Below are 12,805 nucleotides of genomic sequence, written 5' to 3'. Positions count from 1 at the left end.
GGCGCCTTCTCCCCTCCCCCCGCCCACGGCCCTCGGGGCGGGACCCCCGCGGTGGGGCCGGCCCCCCTCAGGGGCGAGGGAGGCTGGACGGGACCCCGCAGTGAGGGCCGGCTCCCCACGGGGCCGGGGGAGGCTGGACGGGACCCCCGCGGTGGCGCGGCCTGGCCGGGATCTGAGTGGGTGGGAGCCGGCTCGCCACGGACTGGGGGGGGGGGGTACCTTGAGGTAGAGGCTTCAGCCTGACCAATGCCAGGAGTTCATGTCCCTCTTCGGGCCTCTAAAAACCAGGGTTTGGAAATCCGGGGGCGGGGAGGGGGGTTAATACGAAGCTCCCTGTCCTTTGCCGCCTGCCAGGGCGCTGGGGTGAGGGTGCGAGAACGGTCATTGTGTTGGAGTAAAAGCTGAGATTCACACCTCTCCTGGGGGACTCCAGAGGCTGGGGCTTCAGGGATAAGACTAAATATGCTGAGAAGGGGTCGCTGCAATACTGATGCAGGAGGCCCTAGTTCACGTGGGGCTCTGCCATTAGCACAGAGGGAAATCCTCATCCCTTGGTCTGCTGCTAGGTGAGGGCAGCGGTTGGGCACATTCTTTTCCATTTCTTGGAGTCAGGGGTAGCTACTGCTTGAGGAAGAAGGAATCTGTGGCAAGGGACGCTGCCTGACCTGCTCTAACAGCTCTTTGATCTCTGGTTTGAAAGGGATTGTGGAAAGACTGCAGCTACCACGTTTTTCCTAGGAACAACATTGGTCCTCAGCACCTGTCCTAGATGGATGGATGGATGACCAATGGAAAAAAGCGTATAAAAATATTGCCTTTAGAGACAAAATTGCTGCAGATAACAGAAGCCTACAGCTAGGGCATTATGTCACAGTGCCACACACCATGGGATCAGACATGCTGGCAGAGCCCAAGACATGCTAGTCTAGCCAAGCATGGATATTGACATGGTACCAAAACTACAAGAAACAGGAAGTAATAGGAGCAACATAAGATTTGAAATCACCTGTGGTCCAAGTTTGACACAGATCTATTGAATTAAACTAGAGTAATTGCTATTTATTAGTGGATTACTCATTCTTTCTTAAATAGATATGTTACACAATAAAATGAGCAACAATGTAATAGCACATTGTAAATTGCAGTTTGCTCACCAGAATATTCCAGGTAAACTAATGAAAGTCATAATTCATGAGTGGCTCATTTTGTAATTATCACACTATATCAGTTCCTTTCAATGCATAGATTAATGGGTTAGCAGAAAAACAGGGTGGATAAAAATCAGTGAATTTTTTTAAAAATTTTTTTTACTTACATTGATTTTTATTTGATTTTATTTAATTATAACTTTTTAAAAAATAAATGTTTAAAATGAAATCTGAATTTAATGCAAAATATGTTAGCCCTAAACTTATTATAATTTAGTTATAAATGCAAAATGTTTTGATGAGAAGTTTATGTATCCAAAACATTTAAAGTTTGTTTAATAAAAATACATTTAATATGCTGTTTTGTGTGTTTGTTTAAATTCCAGTTACCATCCTAATATGGCACACAAAACATGAGCAAAAAGTTAATTATCTAGTAAATAAACAATACATCATTCACCATTTTCTAACATACTAAAAATGTACAATTAATAAGAATCTGAAAATATTAATCTATATAATTACTTAAATAAATGTAGTTACAATGTACCCTCCTACATAGCAAAATCTACAATGTAGGCCAGAAGTGGGCAAACTACGGCCCGCAGGCCAAATCCAGCCCAAAGGACCGTCCTGCCCGGCTCTTGAGCTCTCGGCTGGGAAGGCTAGCCCCCGGTCCCTCGCACACTGTGCCCCCTCCCCACCAGCCTCAGCTCACCATGTCGCCAGCACTCTGGCCCGCTGCTTCTGGAGGGCCTGTCTGGGAGTGGGGGTGTGGATAGGGTCGGGGCAGTCAGGGGACAGGCAGGGCCGGTGCAACCATTTAGGCGACCACTAGGATTTGGGGGAGGTGCCATTTTCTTCGGCAGCAACCACGGCGGCCAGATCTTCGGCCGCCCCGGTCGCCACCGGCATTTAGCCGCAAGCCTGGGAGGCGGGAGAAGTGAAGCAGCCACGGCGTGCTCGGGAAGGGGGGGGGCAGGGATGAGCTGCTTCAGCTTAGGCACTGCAAGCCTGGGAGGCAGGAGAAGTGAAGCAGCCACGGTGTGCTCGGGGTGCTCGTGCTCATGCGCGGAGCAGGGGTGAGCTGGGGAGGGGGGGGTGCCTTAGGGTGGGGATCTGCCGCAGGGGTGCCTCAGGGGGAGGCGGGAGCTGCCGTGGGGGTGCCTCAGGGCAGGGAGGGCGCAAAGTGGAAGTTTCACCTAGGGCATGAAACATCCTTGCACTGGCCCTGGGGACAGGGAGCGGGGGGGTTGGATGGGTCGGGAGATCTGAGGGGGGCAGTCAGGGGGCGGGGGCCAGGCTGTTTGGGGAGGCACAGCCTTCCCTATCCAGCCCTCCATACAGTTTCGCAACCTTGATGTGGCCCTTGGGCCAAAAGTTTGCCCACCCCGGTGTAGGCAATGAGCAGTTATAAAATTTAGTTATAAAATTAACATATTTTAATGGTCATATCAACTAATGAGAATGCACATTTCCTTAGAAAATAACAAGTACAAATGCAAAAGTTAACTAAAATTGATTATTTAAATTGAGGCTTTCCACTTGGTGATTTAAATCATGATTTCAATTGCTGATTTAAATCAATCCACTCTGAAAAGTCAGTACAAATGGCAAATAAGTGGATTTTTTTTTAAAGGAAAGATCAGTCTCATAAGACTGGGGCCAAGAAATAGAATCAGTAGCTTACTGGTACTAGTTTGTCACACATTCATATATATTTCTCAAATAAACAACTGGGTGTGTAAACCAAGAAAAGTAGAGAAAACTCTTCCTGAACAAACCAGCTAATATCTTTATCCCTTTGAAATTTCTAATGACCACAAGTACTCAGGGCCAGAATTGGACATTACATTCAAAAGATATCACCTCCAAAGTCCAGAGCCTGCATGTCCTATGGCTGCAGAATTTGCTAAAGCATCTACCCATTGCCATTCCTTTGATGCAGAATTGTGCTTCAGGGTCTACGTTTTCATTTAAAAATATTTCTAGCCCTCATGGTTACAAAAGAAACCTTCCAAAACTGAGCTGAGCATAAACCTATACATTGTTGCGTACGACAGTCTATCGCTAGCCTGAAACAATAGCTCTCAGAGGTGTAGGCCATGGGTGTTAACTGTGAAACTAAAGATGACTATTAAACTTTCAACATTGTTAACTATCTCACTGATGATGATTTTAGCAGAAGCATTCTGCTAACTGCTTCCCACACCTTTTCAGCTACCAAAACTTTTCCCTTGACAACATCTATGATGCAGTTATGAATTGTCCACACAAAACTCTGCAGGATATAGAAAACTGAAAATGTGGGGGAGTATTGAATTTAGTATCAATAACACTGGGACTGTGCCAAGGGTATTATTTATTTTCAGTTCTTAATCATTTAAACCCCTCTATTTTTAATTTTAAAAGAAGCTGCCATTAATTTTTTAGTCAGTTGCTCAACAGTGCAACCGACTCCTGAGACCTTCTTGTAGAAGTTGGGTACAACTTATGGCAGAGTATACAAGGTTTTGCCTAATTCTATGCTAAGGCAGTGGTTCACTATTGACTCAGAAGAAAGACTAATACCTACTGGATCACCAACATGTTGCAGATTATCTTGTGATAGCACCTCCACTATACTGCACCTATACTTTGTCTTAAAGGAGAAAAGTTAAATAGTCACAGAATATATTAACTATATGTAAGAGGATCAAACCATAGCTGCATACCACTACATTCCCAAGCTTTGTTGGATGTAATTAAGATCTCAGCCATAGGTTTGGTGAGTGTTTTTTCCCCATGTAATATTTACTTTTTGCAAACTCTAGGATTTTGCCCTTTACATTTGTGGAGATATTTGTGAGTAAAGAAAGAGGCCCACATCCACAAAGGGACTTTGAGGGTTAATCTACACTGTGAAAACAAACAAAAAAGCCTCATCAGTGAGTCTCAGAGCTTGGGGGCGGGGGGTCTACAGACTTTGACTCATGCTACGGCAGTAAAAATATCTGTAGCTCAAGTTCTGAGATCCATGAGCCTGATTCTGTAGACCTGGGCTTTAAGATTTGCTGCTGTGGCTTTATTTTTATACCAATCGCCTAGAACTGGAAGGGACCTTGAAAGGTCATCGAGTCCAGTCCCCTGCCTTCACTACAGGACCAATTTTTTGCCCTGATCCCTAAGTGGCCCCTCAAGGATTGAACTCACAATCCTGGGTTTAGCAGGCCAATGTTCAAACCCTCCCTCCTTTTGTAGTGTAGATGTATCCTTCCGTGATCCACAGATCCCAAGTTAAGTGCCTCAGAACTATTTGAATTGAGGGAGATAGGTACCTTGGACTGGAATTCACAAAAGCCAGCATAGTAGGCAGGGAGCCACCTAAGCTAGCCAGGAAGATGCCAATGAGAGTGGTGTGTTCTAAGTCTTGCTCCTCTCATGGAGATAGACATCTCTCTCTTTTTGCAATCCATAGCCAGGAACATTCCCCCTCCCACCTCTGTTTACAGCAGGGCTGGCTCTAGGCACCAGCCTTCCAAGCATGTGCTTGGGGCTGCACTTTTCAAGGGGTGGCACTCCGGTCCTTTGTGGACATCACTCCATTGGTTTTTTTTATTATTTTTTGCTTCAGCACTCTGACTTTTTTTTTTTTTTTTGCTTGGGGTGGCAAAAAACCTGGAGCCGGCCCTGGTTTACAGGAGTCAGGTGACTTAGGCACCAAGTTGTTTCTTGTGAGAATGAGTTAGGCAGGAGTCAGGCAGTTTAGGCTTGGAATTTCTTTAAATCAAGTGTACAAAAACTATCTGCAATTTGCATGTCAAGCACTTTGTAGGGAAAGGCTGCAGTGCAGACCCAATCGGATGAATAACCATCTCAAAAAGGTTATTAGAAATAAGCAAAGAGCTATAGGGAACTGGGAAAGGTTTTGATCAGCAAAGAAAGCTTGGAGGTTAGAAAATGTGGGAATGAAGTGAGAATTGCTACAAGTCAAGCTGAATTAGCTCTTGCCAAGGAAATTAAAATAAATAATAAGTTATATAAATAAAAAGAGAATAAGGAAGGATTAGGTTAGGCTGCTATGCACTGTGGATGAGAGGGAGAGTAAAAAACGTAGATATTGCCCAAAAACTAAATGAATACTTAGCCTCAGTTTTCAATGAGGATGATAATATGAAACATGACCATGAAGGCAGGACGGCTGATGGAAATGAGTGTATAGATATGGAAATTATCACATCTGATATGCAGGGAAATGCAAAGATCTTAATGCACTCAAATCTGGGGGGGCAGATAATTTCCATCCCAGAATATTTAAAGAACAGGCACATGAGATTACTAGTCCTGTAGCAAGAATTTTTAATATGTCTATCTATTCAAAGGTAGTAGCATATGACTGGAGAATAGCTAACATTGTACCTATATTTCAGGAAGGAAAAAAATGATCTAAGCTATTACAGATCTGTTAGTCTGACCTCTGTACTATACAAAGTTTTAGAACAAATTGTGATGGAAAGAATAATTAAATTCATAGAGGTAAATGGAAAAGGAGATTAATGCAACATTACCAAAGGTAGATCATGCCAGACTAACCTGATTTCCTTCTCTAGGGTTCTGCCTGTCCTTATTCCTGTACCTCTTAACTGAAAATGACATCCTTTTTGGATGTTTGTAGAATTGTTGGTACCAGGATAAGAGAGAGACAAGGTGGGTGACGTAATATATTTTATTTGACCAACTTCTGTTGATGAAAGATACAAACTTTCGAGTTACACTGAGATCTTCTTCAGGTCTGGGAAAGGTACTTCCAGTGTCACAGCTAAATACAAGGTGGACCAGATAGTTTCAGGAGTTCTCAGGACAAATTATTTGGTGGCCTCAAAGTGTGGCCACCAACTCTTGCTGGTGGCTGCTCTCACACTTTTTCCTAAAATATTTAATTAGCTTTAGGAAAAACAAATAAATATGCACATATACATGTCCAAATGATTGTAATTTATTTATTGCTAACTAGTAAGTCTGTTGTGAAAAGTGATATTAACAAACATACTAGTATCACTTTTCACAGCAGACTTACTCAGCCCTGGGGACAAGCCTGAGGACAAATTAAAGGCCTTGATGGGCGGGGTTGGGGGAGGCAGCCGGGGCCAGGGATAATGGGGGTGGATAGGTGGTGGCTGGATGGGGAAAGACAGCAGGGGTCCGGAACCTGAAGCGCCACAGCTAGGGGACAGGGCCTGGGGATGGAGCCTGAAGCTGTGCGGCCGGAGCCTGAGGGGGGAGCCTGAAGCCCCGGAGCCACAGCCTGCCTCCCACCACTCCAGGGCTGAAACCTAAAGCCTGAGCCCCACCACCCTTGGGAAGATGGGGAACTCACCAGCTGCCTGCTTCTCCAGCATTGTGCCCCAGGTGTCTCCAGAAAGGAGCAGGGCTCAACCACTGCTAAGGACCCCAGCAACCAACACCAAGGTGGTGCATCCCAGGAGGTTGTGGCTGCAAGAAAAGCCCCTGGCAGCTGCATTTCAGAAAAGCCGGTTTAGCATAAGTAGTTAACATATATTCCAAGAGACCATTCAGGGTGAAGTCGCCCATTAAAGTTAACATCTCTGCAGTCATAGAACATCCTTTTTAGATGTAAATTTCCCTGTCCCACACAAACCTCATGGATAGTATCACAAATGTGCATGGCTCTGTGCTTATTACAGGGCTTAATAATCTAGACTGTATATCTAAATGCTCTGGTAGATTATATCTGGACTTCAAGCATATTGTACAGCTGCAGACATGTCCACATTCTCATACCTTGGATAATTACAGCGCCATCTCACCACAACTTCTGTACAGTTCTGAATTCAGATTCCCTTGAACGTGGTTTTCTTTTAAAGTGCTCTAGTAATTACTTGACTCAGTTCTTACAGATTTACATTTTAATCTTCATAAATCTTTGTAGCCTAATCATAATATTTAAAAGTAAATACTGATTTAAAGTATATTATTCAAGTGTAGTAATGGAGAAGTTAATATGGGAGAGAATGGGTGTGGTGCTTTTTTAATAACTGGCTGGGACATTTGTTTGAATCCCAAAATACTAACCTGCTGTTTTTATACCCACCATCTTCTCACCCTGTTACAATTTGCAAACCTTTATGAAATTGGCTTTTTTTGTTCACATGAATGTTTGGGGAATGGCTGTCTTTCATATGGATGCCTCATCCTGAAAGAAATCTTTTCTGAATCCACTCTTCTGGCCTTCAAACAACCCCCCAACCTCTCCAAGCTGATCATCAGAAGGAAGCTCCCCACAGACCAGGAGACAGGAACTCAAAGTGACACCAGACCCAGCCTGAACAACAGATGCAAAACCTGCAGACATATCACCACTGCTACAATGATCATCATCCCCCACAGCATACCCATCAAGATCCATGGAACCTACACATCCTATCACAACATGTAATACCTCATGAAGTGCACTAAGTGCCCTAATAACAACGATGTGGATGAGACCAGATCATCACTACGCTCTCAAATGAACTCAAACAGGAAAATGATAAAAGATAAAAACATCCTGTCACCTGTGGGTGAACACTTTTCACAAAAAGAACAGGAGTACTTGTGGCACCTTAGAGACTAACAAATTTATTTGGGCATAAGCTTTCATGGGCTAAAACCCACTTAATCGATGCATGGAGTGGAAAATACAGTAGGAAGATGTATATATACACACACAGAGAACATGAAAAAAATGGGTGTTGTCGTACCACCTATAATGAGACTAATCAATTAAGGTGGGCTATTATCAGCAGGAGAAAAAAACTTTTGTAGTGATAATCAGGATGGCCCATTTCAAACAGTTGACAAGAAGGTGTGAGTAACAGTAAGGGGAAAATTAGCATGGGGAAATAGTTTTTACTTTGTGCAATGACCCATCCACTCCCAGTCTTTATTCAAGCCTAATTTAATGGTATCCAGTTTACAAATTAATTCCAGTTCTGCAGTTTCTCGTTGGAGTCTGTTTTTGAAGTTTTTTTGTTGAAGAATTGCGACTTTTAGGTCTGCAATTGAGCGACCAGGGAGGTTGAATGTTTTTGAATGTTCGACTGTTTTTTGAATGTTATAAAATTCTTGATGTCTGATTTGTGTCCATTTATTCTTTTGCGTAGAGACTGTCCGGTTTGGCCAATGTACATGGCAGAGGGGCATTACTACCATTCTGAAACTTTTCACAAAGTGATCACTCTATATCGGACCTATCAGTCCTTGTCCTCAAAGTAAACCTGCACAACACTTTCAAAAGACAAGCACTGGAGCTTAAATTCAAAACTGCTAGACACTAAAAATCATGAACTGAATAGAGACACTGAGTTTATAGTCTATTACAACAATCTATAACCCACTAACAACCCCCAGCCCAGCTGCCTTTTCCCCCCTTCCTTTCCCTCCTATAACTGGAGGGCTGTTAATGGGCCCTTTCACCTTGTATGGTCCTTTGAAATATGTGTTAGCTATTTATACTAAATCTGTTACACCTTGTATTTCGCTGTGACACTCGGAGTACCTTTCCCGCTGAAGAAGAGCTCTGTGTAAGCTCGGAAGCTTGTCTCTCTCACCAGCAGAAGTCAGTCCAATAAAAGATATTACCTTGTCTCTCTCATGTTCACACATAGCATTTTTCATCTGTAGACACAGGTGCCACCTTGGCAGGAGCTCAAGCACCCAGGGAAAAAAATAAAGGGTGCTCAGCACCCACCAGCCACAGTGTTCCAGCCTGGGGCTGGCTGCCGATCAGCTGTTCAGTGGGCAGGACATACTCAGGGGAGGGGAGGTAGAGAGGAGGGAGCGGCAGACAGGCAGGAGGTCCTCGGGGAAGGGGTGGAGCAGGGGCAGGAAGAGGGCCTCAGGGGAAGGCACAGAGTGCGGGTGGTGCATCAGGGCAGAATGGGAGTAGAGCACCCACTGGGAAAAATAGAAGTCAGCACCTGTGTCTGATGCGCCAAAGAGTAATACGGGCAATGGTGGGAGAACTATTATAGACTGGCTGCTAGAATATTAACCACTGTGTCATCCAACCTTAACTTAGAGCAGAGCTAGACAATACAGTGGCTAAAACACCAGCAGCTACCAGATCCCTGTCTACAATTGTGCTTCTACTGGTAGTGTCAGCAGTGGGAAATTTTAAGCAAAAATCTAGTAACAATCAGGCCTCAGAGGAACAAGAGAAGAATGAAAAGACTGCAGAAGAGATGTCTATCAAGTTAGGCTCATACAGCTCTAAACCTGTTTGAAAACAGCAGATGACATCAAAAGGGGGAAGGTCTGGATGTTTTTTGAAGAACTGATGTGATTCCCCTCCTTTCTTCCACACTCCCTAGACAAAGCAGCAGAAGTTCCAAATGGAGCTTATCCGAGATCACATGAAAAAAACTGTACCCAAGATTTTTCTCATACACCAATGAGACTAAAGCAGAAAAGAGCTTGTAAAGGACAATGTATATTTTTCTTTTCTTTTTTAAGCCAATAAAGCAAAAACCTTTTGTAGGAACAAAAGTGGTGGCAGATTGCCAGCTCTGATAAACCCAGCACCTGACAGTACTTTCAAGTAAAGAAGTGGAGCCTAGATCCACTGTTCAGCAACCCCTGGATTCCTTCATTACTTACCCATTGGCAAGAGCAGTGTGGTAAGCAAATACAGGAGTAGAAATCGCTCCATTACCATCTTTAGCCTCTTGCTCTCACTCATCATCCCTTTGAGCCGCCAGAGGTGTGTGCTGGAAAGGAGAACTTAATGCAAAGAGGAATGTGGGGACAAATGGAAGTGAGCAAGGTAATACAGAGAGGGCCAGATTGTGGCATTTAGGCTGGTCTGAGGGCAGAGTGGAGCTAACCTGCCATGGTGGGATCTCAGGAAGGATTGTGCGTCACTAGCAGAGGGATATTCTTGGCTATCCAACACTGGTGATGTACATGACCTACTCTATGCTTTTGTTTGGTGTAGTATGCTCTCCTCTATGGGGGGCTATCTTCAGGGGGTCATAGTGCATTCATAGCCCTGTTCTGTCCTCTCCAAGGGCAATTTGCACCCATGGGGGCACACAGAGTTTGCAGTCTGTGCGTGTCCTGGAGCACAGTGACTGTGATTGTCTCTGGCCCTTCTACAGGCTGCACAGTCATGGGAGGGAAAATACCTTGCATTCCCCTGCCACATTCATTGATGCAAAGGTCAGACCTACACCAATTTTTTTCTGAATTATAACCACAATTAAAAAAAAATCAAACCTTTGAAGTTCACCTTGAGTTTCCCTTTATTAAAACCACTGTGCGGATTGTAAGATCTTTTCAAGAATATTGATGCCTTCCTATGACAATCACTGTATTTACCTCATGATACACAAAGGCACCCTCAATCCGGGCCTTATCTTTTGAACATCCTGTTGTTAAAAAGGACAGAAGAAGAACAGTGCATGCGGGAGGCAGTCAAAACCCAACTATCTTATGTAACAGAACCTTCAGCCACCCATGATGAGCCACTTAACCCCAGTCCTGGAAGGAATTACTGCTCTACTGAGTCACAAAGACAGCTACATTGAGTTTTCTTTTAATCCTGTGCAAAATAATAAGGGCATGGCTACACTTGCAGATGTAGTGCACTTTGAGTTAAACCAGCCTTCGTAGAGTACAGTAGGGAAAGCGCTGCAATCTGTCCACACTGACCGCTTCAAGAGCACTGGTGTGGCCACATCTGCGGCACTTGCAGCAGCATTGGGACTGGTGCATTATGGGCAGCTATCCCAGCATGCAAATGACTGCAACATGCTTTTAAAATAGGAGGGATGGGGTGGAGTGTGACAGGGTGTGTGTTGTGTGTATGTGGGGGAGAGGGAGTGGGTTTTGGGGGGGCTGAGAGCATGTCAGCATGCTGTCTTGTAAGTTCAGTCAGCAGCAGACCTTCCCCTCCCCCACGCCTCTCTCTCTCACACAGTATTCCATAGTAACAGCTTGCATGCCGCCTGTCAGAAACGGAGCTTTGAAAGGGCATTTCTGCATTCCTACAGTAGTTCAAAACAATAACAAGAGTGGCCACGTGACTTAAGGGGATTATGGGATCTTTCTGGAGGCCGATCAGAGCACAGTAACACAACACCTCGTTCACACTGACACCCGGGTATTGTAGCCAAGATGCAACAAACGTTATTCCTCTCGCCGAGGTGGAGTACCAGCAGCGCTGTAGCCGCGGAGTCAGAGTGCAGTACATGCACTGCCAGTGTGAAGGGGGAGTGAGCTAGCGTGCCCAGGGCTCTTTTGTTGCGCTGAAACTCAAAAGTGTAGCCACGCCCTAAGTGACATACTGAGGAGATACTGTAGACATTTAGGTAGACAGACAGTCTCTTATACTCTCCATTTCCAGCGAGGTAGAAGCAGATGTTAAAGCCTCTTATGCACATAGGATCTCAAATCAAGATCTGAATCGACCAGTGCCTTTGCCTTGAGGGGAGTATAAATAAAACATTCAAACACTTTCACTTTTGGCGACTCTTCACATGCTTAAAACTCCTTTACCAAAAATGGAATTTGTAACAGCTGATGTTCAGAGAGGAAAAGAGGAAGTGATAAGAAAGAGAATGCACCATCAGTCCTGAAGCATGACACTTCCAGGTAGCAATAATCCCTCTCGTAGCATCATTAAGGATTGGACCATGGTTCTTTCCTTTACAGTGATGCCAACTCCATGCATTCAAAAATCATGAGTCAGGCCCCAAAAAACCATGAGATTGGCTTAAAAATCATGAGATTTAAAAAATATATTTGGGGTTCTGTGTCTTTACCTCCTGGTTTCTTTGCTTCCCATTTCCAAGCTTTTCTCTGCACCCCAGAGGACTAGAAACATACTTTTTGAAAATTCAGATTCTCATGGATTCTGTTGATTCCAGCAGTTGGGGCTTTAAGAAAAACACCAAATATCACAAGATTCAGGATAAATTTGTGAGCATTAGCAATGCTCATTGTTATCCCAATATATGTAAAGTACCCATCACTGTACTATCTGGACACGCCTTATATGGCTTGTAAGGGGTCTCTGACATTTCCATACAAGGATAGAAAAAGCACCACATTCCGCTACAACTGTAACTGCAAAGTAGAGCTGGGTAAAATTTGTCATCGATAAGAAATTTCAACTGAAGAATGGCTTTTCATCAAAAACAAAAATTTTAGTGGAATGCTTTCATTTTCAATAGAATTTTCCAGGTTAAAACCTTTTATTCCCCCCTCAAATCAACCACCGGACATTTACTCTGAAAAAGGTTTTTTTTAAAACCCAAAACACAAAAAAATTGGGTTTGGGGTTATTTTTGTTTGGAGTTTTTTTTAAAATGAAAACACAAAACCAAGAAAATTTAAAAATGGAATTTAAAAAAAATCTGTGGAAAATAAATGGTATTTTTCTATAGTTCTGCTATAAAGATAGAGAGGGCCTGATCCTGTGAGGTGCTGATCACCCTTAGCTCCCACTGATTGCACTCAGCACCTTTCAGGATCAGACTCTATGCCCAGCTAGTATTGCTTAGTGCCTGAGAGCTGCTGAGTATCCTGAATACCCATCGACTTCAGTGAGTATTGCAGGTGTTCAGCACCTCTCAGGATCTGGTCTCTCCAGAGAAAGCCCAAAGCAAGATGCCTTG

At 44.0% G+C, this 12,805-nt stretch overlaps 1 protein-coding gene across 1 annotated transcript in view; it reads right to left on the bottom strand.

The window, feature by feature from the left end:
• The window catches only part of PLCG2 (phospholipase C gamma 2), a 118,228-nt gene that overhangs the window by 92,730 nt on the left and 12,693 nt on the right, over positions 1 to 12,805 (bottom strand). The gene's annotated exons all lie outside the window — the stretch shown is intronic.

Source organism: Mauremys reevesii, linkage group 16, assembly GCF_016161935.1.
Source record: "Mauremys reevesii isolate NIE-2019 linkage group 16, ASM1616193v1, whole genome shotgun sequence".
In the NCBI taxonomy this organism is placed as follows: domain Eukaryota; kingdom Metazoa; phylum Chordata; order Testudines; family Geoemydidae; genus Mauremys; species Mauremys reevesii.
This window is presented reverse-complemented; position numbering and strand designations above follow the sequence as displayed.